At 39.1% G+C, this 23,696-nt stretch overlaps 1 protein-coding gene across 3 annotated transcripts in view; it reads right to left on the bottom strand.

The window, feature by feature from the left end:
• kcnip4a (potassium voltage-gated channel interacting protein 4a) overlaps positions 1 to 23,696 on the bottom strand; it is a 217,149-nt gene that overhangs the window by 87,942 nt on the left and 105,511 nt on the right. The window lies entirely within an intron of this gene.

Raw genomic sequence — 23,696 nt, 5'->3', positions numbered from 1 at the left:
CTTTAACTTCATGTTTTCAAATCAGTAAGTTAAGAAAAATTATCGATTATGTGCAACCACTGGTGTGCATTTTAGTGAGCTTTTCTACCTTCTAATGACTAAGAATTTTATGTCAAATAATACAGGGATCAAGAGGAGAAACTCATGTATTGATGTTAAGGAGAAAGATTTTTTCAAATCAACAAATTCAGGAAGAACAAACCCCCATTTCAAATAAGCTGGGTTACAGAAAACAGTGATTTGCAAATGATTTTCAACCAAATATGGGACAAAAGTAAGTTATTTAATATTACAGTCCCTGTAAAGTGAAATCCAAAATTTGTTTCTTAACACACTAGTTATGTTAGAATAAGATTTCTGTTTTCTGTAACATGTGAAAATTCTGAGATCTACATGTAGCTGAATTTTAGAGTTAGACTGTTATAAAGTTGTTCACCTTTCTTGGCTTGGTTTGATTAGGGCAAGGCAACTATGGGGACCCATGATGTCACCAGTCGTTATGGGGACTTACCCTGCCCCCCTAATGCTAAAACAATATAAAATCACAGAGCAGTTCATCTCAATACATTGTCTATTGTTAGCTGATGTCACTGCCTACATTGAAAGTTAACACTTAGCTACATGCTATGTTTTTGTCCATGATGAGATAAATTTCCCAAATCTATCAGCCATAGTGGTCTACAGGTCATTAAAAGTATCATAACAGAGGAATTTGTACCAGAAAACAGTAAAGTTAATCCACAACTTCTGTTTCTGCTCTGGCACAGAGCCAGGCAACAGCGCTCTGGCCAGAGTTCACCATAAGGTTGGGGGAAGGCTAAGTACTGGAGTGCTTGTCTATTTTCCTTTTAAAGGCTTTTAAGTGCTTTTATTGGACAGAAGAGGACAGTGCAGTGTTTCCCCTACCATGTCACCCCCAGCTCCCCTTGAACGTTGAGTCAGTCTTATCTAATTGTATTTTCTGTTTAGCGCCAGATCACAACAGAAGTCATTTAAGGTTACCTTTCCTGTAGAGCAGGTCTCTACCTGGTCCCTTTATTAAACAAACTAAATAGTCTTATGTTATTTATCTAGTTTACATGAATGTATTTAATTTCTGAAGTCTTGGTTTTCTGCTCGTTCCCTCTGACTCCATGACCAGCTGAGTAAACCCAAAAGCTCGCTGACCAGAGAGCCCCGCTCCCTCCTCCCTGTGTCAGAGCTGGGGTCTAATGTTTGCATGGATGCTTGGACTCAGTATCATGAGAGAGAGTTCTCCAGTGCAACTGATTTATCCTCTGAAGTTGTGTATGAACCAATGCCCTGCTTGTTTTACGTCTGAGATAGTTAAACGAGCGCTGGATTTCAGCTCGAGATTGCAGCAATTGCGCACAATTTATTTGGCTAAATTCTTGCAACAAGTCTGACACTTGTAGTGCAGGAAAATCCTGCAATCCCCGTATATCACGCTGCAAACTGACAAACCAGTGGGCTACTTGGGCTCATGTCTGCACCAACTCCCTCTTGGTCTTCTCACCACAGCAGGCAGAAATATGCACGGTCCTTCACAGGTGTGTGGGGGCAGGTGAGCCGAGAGTATAGGAGGGGATCAGTTCCTATACAGACTGTCTGAGAGGCCCATCCATGGGTCACCTGACAATCAATTTATCACTTTAAAACTCATTTATCTGGGATCAATAACCTGGTGGGCAACCCCTTTTGTCTTTTTATTCCTCACGTGCATGTTTCTCATCATGCCTGACACTATTGGCGGTATTTATGATCGTTATTTACGCTCTTAAATAAACCTCGTCCACATGCAGATCACGCCAGAAACTCTTCAACCTTTATTAATGTACCATCAAAAGATCATACAGGCATAGAGACAACAGGAGACGAAGCTATGCAATGTGTGTGGATAATTATAGTGAAGAGAGAGAAAAATAGTAGATAAAGTCAGTGGAGGACAATCAATCATCATAAACAACATTTACCAAGATACATTATCTCACCTATTATAAATATATGTTACAACAAACAGTCTTCAGATAGTTTTTTGGGTTATTTATTTGTTAAATCTTTCAAATGTCAGGAGGCCTTTTTGACAGCAGAGGTAAACTTGACACTTAATATTGATCTGATACAGTCCTAAAATTACTCCTGATGTATTAGTGCTTATGGCATGGGTAAGTTGCACCTCTATGAAGACACTACTAATCCTAAGAAGTATAGTTTTTGGAGCAGCATATGCTTCCATTCCTGCTTATTTCTACAAAGCAATGCTAGCCACATCCTGTAGTCTAAAAATGTCTCTTGTTGAAAATGTATGGAACTTTACAAAGCCCTGCAATGCTGAGCAACTTGAGATGTACATTAAGCAAGAAAAGGAAAAAAATCCACTTTGTACTTAAACAGTTAGTGTCTTCAGTCCACAGAAGCTAACAGAGTGCTGTTGGTGGAAAAGGTGACGTAACACAGTGGCAAATATGCTTCTGCCCCGATTTTTTTGGAACATGTTATAGGTAATAATTTTAGAATGTGTATATATATTTTTAAAAAAGTTAATCAATTTAAATAGCTTGTCTTTGTGTTGGATTCAATTAGCAAATGCTGTTCCTGTTTGATGCTTTCCACATAGGCTTATGGCTTTATTTCTATAAGTTCCTTGTAAATGCTCCAAAAAAGAAATGTTAATTACACTTCAAAACAATTTCATGTCTCTTTTTAATGTCATTTCAGTCAGATTTTTTAACCAAATTTAGTGTTTGATTCAGAGAAAGTCTCGCTTTGCAACACTTACTCCATAATCTTAAAAAAGAAAAATCTCTCTTCCATGTGAAACTTATTTCCCATCCAGTCACATCACCTTTCAGAAAAAAAAAATGATAGCCTCTTCAGAACTGATCCTGCTGCTGCTTATGTGGCAAACTCACAGACTTTAGGAAATATCCTGGGGATTATAGTGAAGGTCTGGAGGTCAGAATCATTTTCACTCTCACATCTTGTTCCCTTTCTGTTCTTTGTTCACAGCAGGTGAAAATACAGCACAGATTCTTGCCTGATGTAACACACCAAAAGAGGAAAATAGAAAAAAGAAGTCTTCTGTTCCCAGTGCCACCCACGCACAAATCATTTCGTAAACTGCGTGACGGCAGACCAATTCAGAAAGGCACGGCCAATCACTGCAATCAAGTACCAATTTGCTCCCACTCCATTAACCGGCTTCATGTCTGCTGTGTGGTCTTTGTAGCTCATAGATGTCAGAAAGGTAAGTTACATAACACTCAGAGGACACATACATAAGCTGTCACACAAAAAAACATAACAATTCTGGTCCTTTAAATCACTGATGTACACCTTATTTTGTTTGTAACTGAATACTTCTGCAGGTGTGTGAAGAGCAGGGGGTGTTATTAATTATCTTTCTGCCAAACTCAAGCTCTTATGCAAACACAGTTAATGGACAGCAGTTCTGTCTGGGTGTTTCATCATCTAAGTTTTGATTCATAACATATACTTGCACAAAAAATTGACTTTATGATTTTTTTTCTGCTTTGGACATGAGTCTTCACTAGAGGCAGCAATTTATCCTCCACTGTTGAGGCTGGATTATTGAGTCTAAAGAGATTTACAAAGTTAATGTGATTTTTAATACCTAAAATCAGTGCAGCACTCAGAAAACTCAGAAAGAAGAAAAAGAACAATTTTTATTATCATGTGTCATCTCATCAGATTGCAATAGCCTGCCTCTTAAAACCTTGATTTTGTTAAGTTAATGAGATCGGTGGTATCAATAAACAGTAATGTGGCTTGTCGAAGTCAAACCGAGCATATACTGTATCTTATGACAACTGTTCCTTATCTCTATTTAAAGATTCTGTATAAGAGAACAGATATGTAGGCAGATGACACGACGTTCTGGCATTGAGAGCGCTCTTGAGTCTGTTTGTAGTCCAAGCAGGATCATGCACAAGCAGAGCAGGCAGAACATCTACGGCTGTATACAGTTGAAAAAAAAAGTCCATGCAGAGGACAGAAAAGGCTGTAATGTAATCCTTAATCCCATCAGTGCTCGTATGATGACCTCTTGGGCTGAAATCTCGAGAATAAACAGATAGCTGAATTTAAGTGTAGCTTATAATTCCATCTTTTAAGTCAAGGCTCTATTCCTGCTCTGCAGGATGGCTGGGAAGTTAAAAAAAGCAATGCAAGAAGGATATTGTTGGTGTAAGTCATGTCTTCTAAACAGCTGGTTAAATCAGAAGTCCACATAACATGGCCACCGATGCAAGAGGCTGTGAGAGAGTCCAGGTGGGTAGCCAGACTGACGCAGTTCCTAATGTGAGGATGCTGACATGTTCACTTAGTCTGATTTAAACTGGTTCAAAATAGAGATGTCCTGATTGGTTGGGAACAGACGTTTATTGAAAACAGAATCAGTAATATCATCGATATAGAGCTTGCCAACTGGTGTCACTGAGCAGTGCATTATGGGATTTGTCTGGGTCGGAACAGCCAAATTGGAGGGCCATCAGTTATACTGGATTATTCAAATGACAGGCACTGTGAGCGAGCATTATTCTGGGCTTTCTAATAATGCTCAAAAGTTTAGCTGTAGTTTAAAAGAATGTGGTACATACAGAGACAAACTCCTACCTGATGCAAAGATATGAAAAGATAGGTATTATTGGAGACGTGCCAGAAGAAGACTCGACTTGCCTTACCTCCTCTTACATTTCCAGGTATTTCTAGCTTTCCTGTATGTGGTCTAACTTAGTGCTGCCCAGTTTTGAGCTTTTAAATCTCTGGAAGCCAATGTACAGTTTACCAGTGGCTGAGTACATGACCTGGAGGTTTATCAAAGTCAGGGAAGTATTTGCAGGTGAGCCCTGTTGTGTACCTCCACACAGATGTCGGCATTCAGGTAACATTTTGGTTTACAGTTTTTTAAAATAACTCGTCTTTGTTGGTAGAAATATCTTAAGATGTAAGGTCTTAGTAAAATAGCCTTATTTATCACAGTACAGTCCACTCTGATTCTAGACTACTGGGAAATTAAACACTACCAAAAGGTGATGGGCCACATTAAAATAGGGCTGTAAATCTGTTTTCACGCAAATTAGAGAGTGAAAAGAAGCAACAACCTGAAGTTTAAAATGAGGGACAGTTTGGATCATTTATGTAACAACTCTCTCTTATTAAATAGCCTATAACTTGAACACTATAAGCCTTGATTATTTTATTCTACCATATTAAATAACACTGCTTGTTAAAATAGAGTGCTGGTAAAAATGTTAGTGGCTGGTAGGTTTTAGATGATAACAAAGCTGACCAGCCTGGCTCCTAACTGAATCAACCAAAATTCTAAATAAATAACAATAGCTGTATTTAAAAATCACAAGGTCAAAGAAATTATTTCACACTACATAAAAAATATAAGATGGCATAATATTTCCACTCTGTCAGAGACAAAACAGGGAATGATCCTAACCAAATGAAGACTCAATCATCTCAAACTGATCATTGGAACTGGGAGATACTAACAAACATGGCTGCCCAGAGAATAAACTGCTCATCAAGGCAAAACAGTGAGCTCTCCTCACTCAGAGAACTGTACTCTAGAGAAACAGCTAGATTTCCCAAATCAGCAGGTTAAAAGAAGCTCTCATTCCTTCTAGGTGAGGGAACTGAAGCTCTGCTAGATGCAAAATATGTTTCTGCCTGCCACAGCCTAAGTGACTCACACTGTTAGAAACTAAATTCACAATATAAATTGATAAATGTACTGATTGCAACATAACTGCATTAAATAGGAATATAAATTTATCCATGCAAATATACAATATACTCGTTTAATTGCTATTACTGTGAAACTGTAATTATAAACATGACACCATTTTCACAATTCAGGCAACAACGTAATTATTTGATCATGCAAATAAAACATTTAAAAAAGAGAAGGAGATGTCTATCATTATTTTAACCATTGTGTCTGTCTTTTCTTAAAAAGTTTGCAAAACATCAACATTGTGGTGCACAGTCAAACTCAAAACGTCCTGTTTTTCAGGAAGACCTGAGCTTTAAGAATATGTTTGCTGTAATGCCACTTACAATTTTAAAAAGTTATGGAGCTGTAGAGACAGAAAAAAACCTCAAAATTCAAAGTTTTTTTTCTGTCACAAAGTAAACAATGACTAATGACTTGAACTTTTGTTGTATCAACTTGTTCTCTCATCTTTTGGGAACAAAAAATGAAAAATAAAAACAAAACAAAACAAAACAAAATACTGTGACTCAAAGTCTTCAAGAAATTCACATATTTACAAAAAAAAAAACCTTGCATTTTTTTTACATTGACTAATTCTGAGCCATTATTCAAAGCAGTTCCTGTCTGCAGTGACACAGAAGGCCACATCACAGGCTCCCTATAAGCCACTTTGGCCTAGTTCAGTCTGTCTCCTCCCGTTTCTAAGTGTATACACATGCGCTGAAGGCAAGGCATGATGTGACGCCTGAACAGCCTGCTGTTGCTTGTCACAGCCCAATTTGGGGTAACCCTATGGAAGCTAATGCTAAGCTACTGGGAGAGATAAGTAAAAATGAATTGAAAGTGGAAAAAAAGACATTCAATGTTGGAAATACTGGTGTTGATTTAATCTTTAAAGACCCAGGAAAGTCACCCAAGTTCTAGGCTCGCTAGAAAAGCTACTGTAAAAGCGACGAGGGTATGGATAGCGTCTTTGAAACGGTGAAACGGAGAGCAAAAAGTAAGTGTAAATAAGTAATTTAACTTTCTCTAACACATCTCTGCTCGTCGTATACAACATTGGTCTCAGAGGGTTAACATTTGTGTAATAGTTACTTTACTGAGCAGACACTGAAAATCTTCCAGTGTTACAGTTGGTTGGCTCCCAACTTTTATTCAGCTGACTTTAACTTTGAATTTTCTTCCGACTAAGGAAACTTGTTGCAAAGCTTATGAGTGCTTCTCACAGCTGATCTGAACAAATGAGAATAACTGTCCTGCATCAGCTAAAGCCAGTGTTATGAATGCATGCTACTCACAATGCAGCCTGAGTTGTTTTTTTTTCACTTTCAGGTTGATTTGATGTGGTTTTTTAATCAGTGATATAATAAAATTACGTTATGTCAAAAAACCCATAAGGTTTTATAGCAGGACAAATAAACTGGCATTGAAAAATGCATAACTGGGTCCTTACGGAACAGGGTTTTGGTCTCAGTTGCTAGGTAAGCTACTAGAAGAAGTAAAATGAGAAGATAAACTTTTGGCTGCACGAACTATGATAAGCTATTCACTCACAAATCAATGTTTTCCTCCATAAATGTGAATTTAAAATATATCAAAGGGAATCTAAGTCTTATTGTTCTAAACATAGGTGCTAATGGAAAGAGTTAAGCCACTTAGCAGGAATCTTAAAGCCGTAGCCCCATAAAAATCAGTCCAAATCAGCTGAGCATGACTTTTCAAAGTGTAGCCTCATTAAGTTGGAGCAGTAATGACTTTTCATTAAATAAGACACTCCAGAGAACTAGGAGGAATAATCAAATGCCTGGAGGGTAAATTGTCCCCACTCATACTGACACTCATTTCACAACACTTGTGGTAAAACAATCTGATTAAAAACACATTGCAACAGCAGCACAAGTCTTTAATTGAAATGCAGTTGAATTTACATGCATAGTCATGTAGAGGCCACCAGTAACAATTAAGCCTGTTAATTTCAAGGGCCAATGTCCAACATGTGACGAGAACATGCGCTTGAAAATGCAAATGCAGGTATATCTTAGCAGTGCATGATGTCTCCTGCCCACAGATCAGCTTAGATGGTTGTCCATTATCCTAAGTGGTTAGTTTTATACCTCTTATCTCTTACTTGATGGAAGCTCACTCTCTTTCTTCCCTGGTAATCAATGTGAAGCTATATAAAGCTATCATTAAAAGGCTGTTAGTCTGTAGGTGTTTCTGACTCAGACACAGACTGGCGAGCAAAAGGCGGGTTGTCGCCCCCGCTGTCTTTTGAACTTCGGTTGTGCAATGACAAATGGAAATGTGGTCCGGCTACTGCCCCAGAAAGCTTGTAAACAGCAGCTGATGTTTGATAAGAAAGATGACTCAGAAAGGTTTAGTAGTTCAGGGCAGGCCAGAATAAATCTTTTGTGTCTTAGAAGAACAACCTTTTGTTCACAGCAAGCAAACATTGTGACAAAAGAACATGTGGAAATGGCGCAGGAACAGAGCACAAAAGAAAGCTAACTAATCTGAGTGGTGTCTTTGAGAAAACGAAATTACGGCTTCAAACTCAGAAGTGAGCTATTTCATTGTGGTCATTTTACACAAGTGCATGCTGAAGGCTACAGTCATGAAGTACTTAGGAGTGATAATAGGACTGGTCAAAGACCAACAAGGCCATCTACAAAAAGAGCCTGTCACCTCTCCTGAGGAGGCTGCATGTTGATGCTGAAGATGTTCTATGAGTCTGTGGTGTCTAGTGCTGTCCTGTTTGCTGCTGTGTGCTGGGACAGCAGGCTGAGAGTAGCTGATACCAACAATCTCAACAAACTGATCATCAGGGCCAGTGATGCTGTGAGGATGGAGCTGGACCCTGCTAAAGCTGTTAGAAGGAAAGATGATGCTGAAGATTTGTGGCATCTTGGACAGCGTCTCCCAGGCAAAACATTCAGTAGGAGACTCATTCCCCCACGATGCACCCCAGGAGGTTGTTCCTGCCTGGGGCCTTCAGATGGCACGACTCCTCTGAGTGCCACACATTCTGTCTGGCCCTGGACTTACCCACACTAAACAACCATGCAATCCCAATGCATGCTCATTTCATCTGTGTAATCTTAATATGATGGAAACAAGTCAGTAAACTGTTCAATAAATCATATCTACACCGGAAACAAGGAGGGACAAGTTACAGCAGAGCTCTAGATCCTCAGAATGACTCAACAGACTCTAATTTCACTGGTTTCATGATAAAATAAATTTCTCCAACCATGTAAGTAAATGTTCAGTCTACAAAGTAGCTGTTCTGGGGTAACCATGACAAAAACAGAGTAACAGAATGCAAAAGTATCTTTGGGTTGCCAACTGTCTAGTTTCAGTTAAACTGTGCAAGCTTCATTCAGAAGTGGACATGTTGAGCTCTACTTTTAGAACTATTTTCTACTTGTGTAACTGTAATATAAAAGCTAGGGATGCACCATAATTATCGGCAGCCATAAATTATCAGCCGGTATTGCATATATTTCACACATTCACCGATAATAAAGTCGTTCATTCTCTTTCTCACAAGACTACACATTCCTAAAAAGTAGGTGGCGCACCAGAGTCGAAGAGGAAGCAGCCTCAGTGCTAAGAGGCTAATAGAGGTTAGGAATATAGCGGTACTGGCGGAGTTTTTCAGTATTTACGGGGAGAATAACATGACAGTGTTTGCAAAATTTGCCTCGCAAAGATCCCAAAGAGTGGAAAACAGTCCTAGTTTAAACAACGGATCTTATAAGTCACTTCAAAGTCTTCATCCTAATGATGTTGGAAAGAAGCAGCAGTAGTCGTTAGTGTTAGTTGCAGGCATTACGACCAAGCCAAAGGCTAATACCAGGCAGAGTGCTGAATCAGCAGGCATTGGAAACTGCAGAAAGTTTGCCAGAACCAAAAGGCAATGCTAATAATGAGAAAATCAGTCTGACGGTCTCCTGATCCATCGCTACTTTCATAGACGTATCCCTGCCTGCTCTGTCTGATGTTGTTTCATTCAGTCTGATCGACATTAGGAACAGAAGTTTACCCACAGACAATGGTGTACTTAACATTTTTAACCTATTTCTGATACGACTTCTGTCAGTGCATATTTTTAATCTTTGTGTAAAACTGCAGCTCTCTTTATTTCTGACCTATGCAGCAAAAAACAAACAAACAAACAAACAAAAAAAAAACAGAACCCCAAACACCTCATTTGTTAAGCATGACAGCCTGTTATTGTTTGGTTTTATGTCTGATTTGACATGATGAGTCAGCTGAGTTCTTGTTTAGTTGACTGAAATGTCCGATTTGACCACTTGTCAAGATACTTAAATTCATTTCAAGGGAAAAAGGGAAAAACTTCTGTCAGTTGTTTGTGTATGTTATACTTTGTTTGGTACACAAATGTAAAAAAAAAAAAAAAAAACAGCTGTAAAGTCAGAATTGTTCTTTGTTTTTTGATGTAAACACAGGTGATGTCATTTAGAATTAGTCATAAGCGTAATTGCTCACTTCATATTAACCCCTTCTTACCCCCAGATGTGCATAAACACATCGAATAAACTTCTTTTTTTAAATCAACAATTTAAAAAAATGATCGTTCTTATCGGTTATTGGCCATCAGGAGTAGGAAATGATCGGGATTGGTTCAAAAAAATACTTACAGTGCATAACTAATAAAAGCAATATTATGCTCAACATGAAGATTTTTTACTTGATATCGTCACCGCTGTGATTATCCTTGGCACTCATTAGCTATGACCAAGTCACAGCAGTGGCGTTATTCAGTACATCACTCCCTCTTATGTGATGGTGCTTAATTGTTTATTCAAATCATGAAAGTCGACAAAATAGCGTCAGGCAATGGAGTCAAACATTGCAATAATTGAGATCTGCTGATCTCACGCAAGCCCAGCATGGCCTCTGCAACCCTCCTCCACCTCAGCTCCTCCTTATTCTGCTTCTGACTTTATCAATGGCATTCTGTTAACATCGATGCCTGCTCTGCTCTGGGGTTTTGCAGCTCCTCCTTAGGCTTTCCTCATCGGCAAAGGAGGAGCAGAAAGGTGCGCTTTTCCTGCTTGATGCTGTCACCACAGGCCCAAGGGGAGAGGGTCAAAATGGCATGTTGTTATTATAGCAGCATTAAATACAGGACTTAAGTCAATGGAAAACCATGTGAACAAGGTAGATATTGCATGCTGAAGTGATCCAAATGATAACATTTCCTATAAAATATGGCTGGTTACTGTATTTTAAATGCAAACTGCTGGTTGCAGTTGCATTTACATCCGATACTTGGTATTTCTTTTAAAGAAAACGTGCATTGTATTGCTGACAGTATATTTTTTAGAAGATATAATATGGTTTAGGTTGTTTTTTCTTAACTCTACCATAAAGTCTATGAGCTTAAACATGCAAACCATGTTTTTGTGAATGCATGCATCATTAGAAGCTGTACTTCTATCTCAGATAAAATGATTTATGTGTTTAAACCATGAGTAGTATTTATTAGACATTGATTGTTACACACATTGATATGTTTGGTGTCTGCCTTAGCTCAGTAACTCAGCATGGATTATTCATTTCATCCCTTGAGGAGCATTTTTTCTTTTGCCCACTAAGTGGCAGCAAATCAGCTTTTTCTCTCCACCACATTTAAACCAGAGGTCTTCTTCAGGAGATAGTTTGACCAACAGAGGGCAAAAGCTGTTTTGCTGCTGCAACAGAGTGGACAAAATCAAACAAAAAAAAGATCCTTTATGGATGAAATTAATAAAGCACGCTGTGTTACTGAGCTATAGCAGAAACAAAGGCTTGCCAGTGTTTGCAAATATTCAATGTGCAAATAAATTCCTCCATTAGAAGTTTGACTTTCACCTGAAGAAGATCTCTGATTGAATTATTGTGTGATTTAACTTTTCGTTGCACTAAGTCAGTGTGTAAGCATATTTCTCTCACAACTGTATTTGAGATTAAAATTTTGAATTGTCTAGCCCTAAACGTGATGTTCCACCTTTCTCTAATGCATAATCATCACATCTCAGAATGACACACAAAAGCAAGACAGTTGACATCTGATCAATAAAACTAATGTAGGAGCCTGTTCTACACAGGCACGGCTCCTGTCAATTGATGAATTGGGCGTCAGGGACTGACACAGCGGTTTTGATTCATTGTGTCACATTTTCTCCTGCGGCAAGCAGACGCTGATGACCAGATTACAGCTGCCTACAAGCTCCTCCTGACACACTCTTAAAGCTGAAAGAATTATAGACTTGAGCTAATAATTGTTGACCAAGTGCAACACCTTGGGCAGGAACTGCAAGCTTGTTTTTAAAGATTTAGAGGAAGAAGCTGAACCATATTTAGGGTGATATGAAGCATAACGGGTCTTATAAATACTTTGTGTGTGTGTGGGTGTGTGTTATTAATACAGAGGCACTTTACACAAGACACATACACACTGGAACACTTCAGTTGCTTTTGCGAAAAATAAAACATTTACCTGCATCTTAAGTGATGACTACAGAAAAGGAGCACATAAATGTGGTAAATATCCCACAATGCAAGATTTAGTTGAAGTTGTAATATTAGCAGCATGGCATCCTTTATTTGTCTTAAATTTTGCACAATTTGGAACATTTGTTCTTGTAAAATTGTCAATTCAAAGTTTTCCTTTCCTTTATACCCAAAAACATAATCTGAGATCCTCCAGAGTACACCTGTTGTCCCTAAGTCAGGGCTGCTAAGAAAGGGCAACTGGGCGTTTGCCATCAGAGATCCAGATCCCAAATATTATGATTCAAATATTCAAATTCAAATCTTCCAAAATTACAATGAAAATGCCTGGAATTTTCAAATCAAATGAAGAAAATCCTAAAAAAAAAAAAAAAAAAAAAAATCCAATGGAAACAGGTGAAAACTTCCAAAAATAATCCCCAAAGACTCCAAAATAATTCCCTCTAATTTTCATGAAAATCCTTGAAACTTCAATAGAAAATTCTTTTTCAAGTAAATTACCTAAACTTAAATGGAAATCCTGGACAATTATGTAAAAATTAATTGCAGAAATTATTAATATGTTTTCAGAGAGCCTTAATGTAATGTCATCTTATGTATGTGCAGGTTATTAGGAGGTTAATGTGTAAGGAATAATGATGAATAAAAATAACTTCAGCTGAAGTAGTCCAACCAAACACTCAATGAACTTATTTGTTCATATGGCAATATTTACAGCTGAAATAGGCAGAATTAATTCACGTTTTTAAGCCAATATCTGCCGATACTGAGATGATATTGAAACTACTGTGCATCTCTACTGTATATTTATCCTGTGTGTTTTATGAAGCAGCTTGAGTCTGCCTAGGTTTGAATTTGGTTTAATTCTGTGCATTTGTAACCTTGTTAAGCAAAGCACTACATAAATTAATTTTGTCTTTTTCTTCTTATCATTATTATTACTAGTATTGGTTGCAGGAGTAGTGGTAGCAGCATATCTGTTTCCTGCACTTCCTTTTGACCTTGTTGTTTCTTTGCTTGTAATTGAATTATTTTCTACTTAATATGTTGTTTTGCACCATAACACTAAGATGAATACCTTGAAATCACACATGCAAAAAAATTAAGAAAAGAACTAAAATCCTCCTTAAATCAGGCTTGTATGTTTTAATTGATTCCCATAATTTATATGCATCTAAAATTACAGTGTCATTTTGTTGTCAGTAGAGGGTGCAATTGATTTGCCTGAAACATCAAATGTAACACAAGAGCAGTCTTCTTCATCTTCAAACACATCTTAGAGATGTATCAAGTTATATTTAAGTTGTTTACTTTCCAACCATCTCATGTTATCTAGCTGTAAGTTATGATTGTATCTCTCTTGTGTTAACTCTATTTAGACCCAGAGCACTCTGCCTTTGAACAGTTAAACAGCACATGCTCCAGAGATTTTACAACAGAGATTAGGGGCCCACAAGGAAAAGGACAATGTAAATAACAGAGAGCAGACAAGCTTTCTTCTTCTTCCATGACGTAGCCTGTCAAAAGCACCCTGCAAGGTGTCAGAACTCATTCTAAAACAAACCATAAATCTTTTATGTTCCAGCATGAATCTAAAAAAAAATGACAGCTGCCTGAGTTGAGGAGAACTCTGAAACAGTCAGTGCTCTCCTTCAACTTTCTATCACCAAGAAGTGCAAGCAAAGCAGCACTGTTTAAAGAGGAAATGGAATGGAAAAAAGTGGGCGGAAATGGTTCACATTAGGCTTGATCAAATGGTTAGTCATCAGCATGAGACCAAATGGAAAATTGTTAATGAAGAGCTTTTTTTATGCTGCAAATGAAGGAAGATGCTGAAAGAAGCAATACAGGAAATGGTGTTGTGGGCTACATTATATTGGAAAAACAGAAAAGTGGCTTTGTGGTTATCTGATATCATAATCCTGGCGCTTGATTTCTTCAAATGATGCAGAAAAGCAGCTAGTGATTTGAGTATAACCTCAGGAAAAAATGACATAAAACAGTTGGTAAGTCTCACTTTCCTGTCCAGTATTTAAGCAGCAGTTGGCAGGCGAAGGATCAACATCCAGATGCTCATTTTGAGAGTCTGCAGCCTGCTGTTTCTAATTAACGCTCAATTAAGAAAAGTCCTAAGAGGGCATAAGGCTCACAGTGGGTGCAGAGGTTATCAAGAGGCAGAAGCCCTGAAGCAGCAGAAGGCGATAAGTGAGAAGGGTGGAACTAAATAAACAAAGATACATTATTATGTGGTAGTACTGACTCTAGTGATACATTTCTCAAACTGTTAGGGCCAATTATCTACATACACATTGAAATCACATCATATTATGCCATATTGGTTTCTGTCGGTTCATGTGATATCGTGCTTTAGTGTAACGTATTATCACAGGGTTTTTCACTAGCATCACAGCCCAACAGTGTCAGCTGACAGTGATCTTGATGCAGTTGTTAACACAAACTACTAATGCAATTAACACTGACCTATGATTAGATGATAAGGAATTTTTTTGCCTTTCACTCCCCCAACAGCAGTAGTATAGCCTCAAACAATTATAACAGCAAAAAAATTGTCCAGAGTTTTTGTAGACTTCTATCCAGGTGACTGTGAAAGGGGAAGGATCTCCATCACTACGAGACCTGCACAGGATTGACTGGGCTCCTGAAAAAGAAAACAGAATGGGCCGTCCCACGTGTGATTAATTGATAGTATCAATATATGTGTGGTGGATCAGCAGCATTGGTGCTATCATCCTGACTAACAGTTACTTCGTTTTGGAGCTGAAAAGTGTGTCAAGCTATTAAAGGGACTTGATGTTCAAATTACTTACTCGGGCAGCTTTTTTAACCCCTTTTCAACACTATTTCGGCCAAATTTGTTCCCACATCAAATCCAGTTTTTGTTTGTTTTGCAGCTCTTTTTTACTTCTTTTCACTATTTAAGCTGCCCTTTTTTGCCCCTTTTAGCAACTTATAACCAATTTTTGCTACTTTTAAACCACTTTTCACCACTTTCGCAGCCAATTTTGCAACTTATTCCTTTCTTTACCCATATTTAACGCTCTATTCTGTTTGACCCTTTTAACTTATTCTTTCTGCTTTGAACCCATTTTTGCCACTCTTTAACCACATTTCACCACTTCTTTCTGCCAATTCTTGACACTCTTAACCAATTTTGGCCAGTTTTTACCATTATTTTTTCCCTTTAAGTTATTATAGTTCCTTCTACTTTCCAAATAGTTAAGTAACACATTATTAACATGACCAAAAACAGGTAATTCTGTTTTAAGAAAATAGGTTTACATTTTGAAAGTGCTATATTGTACTACAGCATTAAGAAATAAAATTCCCTTTTTGTTGCTTTGGTAGGAAAGGACTGGTTATTATTCAGTTCAAATATAAAATATGGTTATCACAGATTAACCTAAGAATGGACCATGATTTTCCTGGGCCCCCTAATTGGCTGGGCAACAGAGGCAATTGAGTCTTGGTGTGATGTTTTTATGAAATGAAGCTTAACGTAATTTCAAGCACCCTTCCATTCATTAGTAGCCACTCACTCACCTGTCCCCCCCTTTTCCCGCACCTGTTCCTGCTCTAGTAATCATCAATTGGCGTCTACTAGTGCTGAACGATTTGCAAAAATAATCGAATTGCGATTTTTTTCTCCCAAACATTGAAATTGCGATTTAATATGCAATTATTCTTGGATTAATCTTGCGCATTTTTTAACAAATTGAAGCAATAAATAATTCCATAAATAAGACCATGTGTATTGAAAACAATGAAATTATTTCTGAAGCAATTTATCCATAGTAGCATTAATCTGAATATGGGGGTGCAACAAGCTTTAAGCTATGAAGGAGGAGGCTGGGGTGGAGGAGGCAAGGCTGGCTACCAGCTGATCACAGCTGGGGTATGACTTTTGTGAAGTAATGCTAGGCTTCATCAGTTTTAGACAGAATGAGCCTGGCAACTATTTTGGCTCGTATTGCAAATTTGATGTCACTTGCTTTGTTTAAGGGCATTATCATTTTTATGTCACTCATTTTGATTAAGAAAAATACACATAAAACACAAAAAGGAGGTTTTTTGTAAACCATTATAAAAAAAAAAAATTGACACTTGAATGTTTGCACAATGTGCATAAAATCAATTTTTTATCTGGTATTTTGACACATATCAAGTTAATGAAATATTGCAACTTCTGCGATTTGAAAATTGCAGCAGGCAATATTGCGATTTTATCTAACTTGCGATTAATTGCCCAGCCCTAGTGTCTACTCCCTTAAGCTTTGAGCCAATCCCTTTCAGCCACAACCTCACTCAATCCAATCACCCTGCAGCTGTCGTATATTACAATCTGTTCCCTTTCCTTCACAGTCGTTTCAGTGAGATCACTGCAACCCTCCTCCTCCCCAGCCACCTCCATTACATCTTATCAGTGCCTGGGTCAAGCTCCTCCAAATTGTACTCCTCAGATCCTATCCTATCCTAATGTGGGCCTCACTACCCCTTCAATTTCATAAAGACATCACAATTGAGTCAATACACCAAAGACACTTCACAATTTCAAACATTGCCAAACATTTCCAAACTTGTAAAATAAATCATTGTTAAACTTGTTTAAGTCCCTCCTGATTGAAATACTGTCTTAGTGTGTCCCCTGATATAACGGTATGCACACCTTAAAAAAAGTTAAGCATTGGTTTTGGCCTTGGAACTCTCCCAAGTATGCCATTTTTCCCCAGACTATTTCTTATTGTTGAATCATGAAAACTGACCCTAATAGAGTCAAGTGAGGCCCGCAGGTCTTTAGATGTTGTTCTGGATTATTATGACCTCCTGGATTAGTCATCGATGTGCTCATGGAGCTCCTGGGAAGGTTCACCACTGTTAGAAGTTTTCTCCATTTGTGAAGAATGGCTCTCACTGTGATTCATGGAGCCCCAAAGCCTAACCTTTTCCCAACAGATAGATGTGAGAGACTTTGTTTCTTATCTGCCTGCTTCACTCTGTCAGACAGGTTCTATTGAAGAGATTTCTTGATCCATAGGTGGTAATCAGGCCTTGGTGTAGCTAGTGAAATTGAGCTCAGATTTCCCCAAAAAATGTGGTTAATCACAGTTAATTCATGATTTAATGAGGGGGGCAGGCAGGTTTGAATGTTTTTTCCCCTTAAAATGAAATCCTAATTTAAAAACTACATTTTGTATTAACTTTGGTTTTCTTTGTTTGATATTAATCCTATCCTAATTGTATTATGTTGCATCTCACTGGCTTGTGTTATGTCATGCTGCATTGTGTTGTGCTGCGATGTTTCATGTTATAGCATATTGAATAACATTGTGTTGTCCGTAATGTATTGTTTCTCGTCAAAATCTATCACGAGTATCCGTACAATTCCCAGCCTTAAAAGAGAGGCTGCTTATGCTTGTCTTTCCAAGAAAGATGGCTGCTGAGGCAGAAATCACAGCAATTCACACTCAGCACTTTTATCCCCCCTCTTCATTCACCAAAGGCATTTTTTTCCCATCATCTTGATTCTGATTCAACCTCAATATGTTGCTGCAGACAACGGGCTGAGCTACCTGCCCAGATGGTCTGAATCAGTGGGCGCTGGACCTCGTGCAGAGAGCTGCATCCAAGTGCCATCAATCACCAGACAAACAGTGAAAAGGTTATTCTGCTTCAAATGGTGGCACGAAAACAAAAGGCTAATGTCTGCAACAGCACTGAGCCTCCTTTATGTTTATCTGTCTGGCACGATGACACAGCTTATGAAATAGCTCCTCAGAATGTCTAAAGAGGGAGCACATTTGCTTGGGAACATCTAGAGAGAAAAATGAAAAAGCCTTGGAAAGTGTGGTGTTGCAGGCTTTGCTGCACACCATTACTTTAGGAAGCTTTTTGTGATGTGAACATAAATAAAAACACGGTTCAAACACCTTTTCCTTCTTTTCTGTTCCTCTTATTTTGTACGACTGCTGACAAAATGGACAAAAAGGCGTGATTCAGCATCTTTTTGGTGACGCAGAACTTTCCTGAGGCGATCATAAAAAGTGAGGAGCTGGCCGAGTCATAATTCAAATCAAGCTGCTTTAATGCTCCATTAAACACATGGAGGAGAAAAACAAAAACATTTTTACTGCAGCTTGACTGCAGATCCACATTTTAAGCTATCCCAAACTGTGCACCAGAGGTAAGAGGTTGTCAAACATGGACGCCAGCCAAGTATTTACAGTTGGACTCGAGTCCCAATGGCACCCAGTCGAGTCGATCTGTCATTAGCACAGCCCCACCTGCTGCCATTGTGCACCCTGTGGGCCTGACCTGAGTCACATTCTTTTATTACACTCTGACATGTAGCTGCTGTCTGCGTGACACTATGCCTGCTGTTCGAGATCAGCGCTCACTGAGCCGCAGAAGAAGTCAAAACGTGTCAAAAAGCTTCAACTAAGCATTACAGTAAAGCTGCAATGCTGGTGCTTTTCTACTCAGTCAGATGTGGGATGAATCAGGTTGAGCTAAAACATATCAGAATCTGCTTTAGAGGATCAAATTTCTTGTTTTATCCCTTCCTAAGGTAGTGGATATTGCATCTGAGCAGTGTAATGAGCAGCATTCGCTCTGCATCACAACTCCTCACACTTGATTCATCTCCAAATAAAAACTATGAAACAGACAAGCTGAGATGTGAAAATGAACTCAATAAAACCTTCAGTGGAAGAGCACATGCAGTCTTATGATTGCTGCTGTTATTTGGAGGCACAAATACTGCTAAATAAGCAACCCACACTCTAGATGAAAACTTAATTTAATGCTTCTTTGAACTTGAGAGCTCCAAAACCTCAGGAGCAATACACATTACCCCTTACACCACTTCATTCAGTAAAACTTCATATCATGCTGTGCACTGCTTTAGCCAACTGTGCTCTGCTTGAGATACCATAAGAGCAGCTCAGGAGAAAAGTCTTTTAAATGTGCAGTGTAATGAGCATGCTCAGTTTCAGTCACACATCTTGTTTAACTAAGAGAGTGGGGATTTAGGTAAAGTAAAAGAACGAGCAACGCAGCAGTTCCTGCACATAAAGAATATGTAATGAGGCTTTTATAATGCTTAAGCTCCAGTGGACAACAAAAAGCAAGCTAAAGCACTTATTCTATTTGTATTTATCTGTAAAAGAGACTGTTTTGTTCTTATCAAAAGCAAAGCAGTATCAAGGATAGAGAAGTGAGGATCTGAACCTAAAAGATCTAAAGAAAAAAAGGGCTCCTGTAGGTCATTTTCAAAAGAAAAGGCTTACAGTGAAGCACGACTGCTCAGAAGGAAGGTTCAAGGTTCAAACAAGCAAACAAATCCCGAGGGGAAAAGCAGGCAGGCAGGCGGCAGGTCAAAACAAGGGTAGCACATATCAGCCAGAAAATCAGGAACAGGTACAGATGGCTGGGCCACAAGTGCACCAACAGAATGGCGAACTGGTAAATGGCTGCTGGGCTGCAGAGGTGGGTCTAGAAACAAAAGTGCCTCAGGAAAGCATTAACCTAAGGGGTATGAGAAGGTGCTGGAGGAGGTAGAGGCAGAGAAATCCTATGAGAAAGGCACCAACTCACCCAGAAAGATCAGTTCATCTCTAATAGAGAGACACTTGTTTGGTCTAAATTTATATTCTAAATTTCTTGATTTATCCTGATATTAGTGCTGTGTAAATGAGATTAATGGATCCATCGACCACATAGTACAACAGACCTGCTTTTGATAACCAACAAACAGACATCAGCCATTAATTAAATGTGGCAAAACTGGGTGGAAACAGTTATGAAAAGGGGTCCTTAAGTGGCATGAATAAGTAAGTTGAATATCAGGATCGAATAATAGCTTGACATAACCTTGCAAAGCAGATGATACGCCCGTTTCTGTGTTTCTCACTGGTGAATCCATCTTGCAAAGCTCCCGTCTGAACCGTTTGGGCCCAGTTAGAAAGTGACAGGACCAATCAGCGAAGAGGGGCAGTACTTTCAGGCGCGGCGGAGTCATGATGTAACGACAAAAGTCATGTACTGATATGTCTATGGTTCGTGTAATGCAGTACTCTATGGATTTACTCCTTGGTAGTGGCTACGTATTTTGTTGCTCTGATTGGCCTGTAAAGATGTGACAGAACGTTCATCTAATCACCCTCCAAGGAATTTTTCAAAGCCTCTGCCCTTTCCCAAATGCTGTGTATGAGAGGTGTCAGGTTAAGCTTGACACACTTTTCAGGTCCAAAATGAAGCAACCTTTTGCCAGGATGCTAGCACCAATGCTACTGAACATGCATGCATTGATATCATCAATAAATCCCAACTGGGGAGGGGCATTCGCAGGATTTTCAGGGGCCCAGCCAACTCTGTGGACAAGCCTGTTTCAGTCACTGGAAGACTGGTTATGAGACGATTTTATCCCTACTTCAACAAAACCTTTTTAAAGATACATGTTTTAGCATTTATGCCTTTTTTAGAAAGAGGACAGCGAATAGAGTCAGAAACATCCTAACTGCTAACCGCTACGCCATCTGCCATGCATCTTTACAGTAACCTTTAAAGCACCAATTTTGCATACAGCTCATCTAAATGGCCAAAATTTCAGATTTAAACAAAATTGTCCCTGATGGAGGTTTTTTTTTGGCTCTTTGTCAACTTAAGCAGCAGCTACTCTTTCTTCCTAAAAACAAAGAGTGAAACTCCACAACACCAGGGAAGTACTCATCCTGTGGAAAAAAAAATTACACTTTATTGAAAGGTTTATTTTTGGGCTTCTCATGTATTGATAGGAGTAATCCATGCGGGGTCTTTGTTCTAATAAATCTGGCCCCAAGCCTTTCTGGGTGAAAACATACGATCAAAATGAATGGCAGTAAATGGGAAAGATGAGACCTTTACTGGTTTGGTTTTAAAGCACAAATGTAAAACACACAGATTAACAGGTTTAGGAGACTAAATCCAATGGTCAGTGAGTTAAACGGAGACTTTTTTTCAAATAAGGAATGTTACTGCAACATTAAGAAATGAACAGTTATAGGTGTATTTAGTGTCTGTTCAGCGTCTTTCCATTAAACTGGACTAACAGCTCCATTGTGACCAGAGATGTCATTAACTGACATTACATAACCTGTGTTTATTAACCCTGTTAAATGGGTTGGATGTAAACTTTTAAAATGATGTTAAAGTGGATGTGTGAAGAATCTATTATCAGGCAGGTGGACTACAGCTCCTGCTGTATCTATCTCTCTGTCTGCTACAGTAGCACAGGAGGAGAAATGGCAGCTATGTACTCTTGGATGGTCAAACCTTGAGCAGCCTATGGGCGTGCCAGGGTCACAAACAGCACCATGAATGACACATTCATCAACTGCCTCAGGCTGAAATCTCATCTAAAATCTATTAGGCTGGCTCTGATGACAGCTTATCACCCACGGTGACAAGTGAAACACTAACCGTGTCAACGATGCCAACGCCGCGCTGACACTCAAGCCCCGCCCGACACGCATCACATCTCTTACTATTAATAAACCAGAAAGTGTGGGTGGAGGGGAAACCCTTTTCCCCGGGTAAATGGTGAAACATGTTGCAAGCCGTCTTTTCTGCATGTAAACAAACACTATCTGTGGATGTGGCCGGGGTAACGCTGAAATCCCACCTCTGATCTCAAGGCCAGATAGGATGTCAGGGGTGGGTCCTAGAGCATTAGTTTTTAATCCCAGTTTTCAGTTCACTCTCAGGAGATGAGAATGAATGATGATCATTTTTTGGTGGAAACAGTCGATTTACTCCATTATCAGTCTTATCTGATGAACTGCAGAAGGTCAGAATGTGAAAAATAGGAGTGCAAAACAAGATTAGAGGGAGATTCCTTGAAAAGATGCGAGGAATCCAATCTAAAAGCTGAACTCCAGCCAACAGCTTTCATCATTAATCCTTGTAGAGTGAAGAGAGATACAAGAATGTGCTTTTGTTACATGCCTCCCTAAAGCACTAAAGTCTGCTCAAATTAAACACTTCAATTGTGCATTCCCAGCATCTCTGATCTGCAACTATTTATGTCGATCAATACATGCAATCTGCATGCAGTCTAAGGAATGCATACTGGAAGAATGTACTGATTAAGTATTCTCATATTGGTTTCTAATGTTGGTTGCTGCACAAAGGTACCAAATCTGCAGTGACAGAGACAAAGACAGAACAGCGCTGGCTGCTGATTGTCTTCCGAGTGGATGCTACAGTACATATCCTGTCAGGCAAACTCAGTTGCACACTTTGCAAAGACAGCGGGAAACAAATGCTGTGATTAATGCTGCCAGTGTGTCTTTACCTGCTGAGCCAAAGGGAAGGCAACCGACAAAATACAGTGAAGACATCTCAGCAGCGGCGGTGGTGGATGTGGATTGGGAAGGAAAAGTGGCATTTGTTTCAGGGGTTGGACCTGTCATTTATTGGATTCTATGTTTGGTTTGTGATGCTTTAAAACTAAACATTAAAATGACAATTAAAATGTTGTCATTTAAATATTTGAAATTGATTACTTTTTATATTTATTTATTTTTTGTTTCTGTGCCCCACAGAGCATGGAGAAATGTGCCAGAATCTGCAAGTATTCACACATTTAGCGAAATGGGGATCACCTGAGTCCAGTGAATGTGTCTTTGAGATTGTGGTATAAAGACACATGTGTCTGATAGGTCCAGTCACTGGTTGATCAGTATTCCTGGCTACCATTACACCATGAAGACAAAGGAACACTCCCACAGTCAGAAAAAAGTTTTTAAAAAGTAGAAGTCAGGGGATGGTTGCAAAAAACAATCCAAGGCACTGAACACCCCCTGGAGTTCAGTTAAATCCATCATCAAAAAATGGAAGGAATATGGCACATGTGTAAATCTCACTAGATCAGGCTGCCCTTACAAACTGAGTGACCATGCAAGAAGGAGACAAGTGACAGAGGCCACCAAGACACCTATGACTACTCTGGAGTTACAAGCCTTAGCAGCTGAGATGTGGGAGACTGCATACAACAACTGTGGCCCCTATTCTTCAGCAGTCAAAGCTCTATGTAAGAGTGGCAAAGACAAAGCCACAGTTGGAAAAAACTTATTAAATCTCAACTAGACTTCGTCAAGAGGCATGTAAAAGACTCCATAGCCAAGTGGAAGAAAATTCTTTGGTCGGATGAGACCAAAATGTTGCTCTGCATATCACCACGAACACACCATCCGCACAGTGAAGCAGGGTGGTGGCAGCATCATGCTGTCGGGATGCTGCTCGGCAGCAGGATCTGGAACAGCTACACAGAAATGGCTTATAGCAGCAAGGTGGATATCCTGGAGTGGCTGAGTAGAGCTTAGATCTCAATCCTATAGAGAATTTGTAGCTGGACTTTAAAAGGGCTGTTCAG

This window comes from Cheilinus undulatus, linkage group 22 (assembly GCF_018320785.1).
Source record: "Cheilinus undulatus linkage group 22, ASM1832078v1, whole genome shotgun sequence".
In the NCBI taxonomy this organism is placed as follows: Eukaryota; Metazoa; Chordata; class Actinopteri; order Labriformes; family Labridae; genus Cheilinus; species Cheilinus undulatus.
This window is presented reverse-complemented; position numbering and strand designations above follow the sequence as displayed.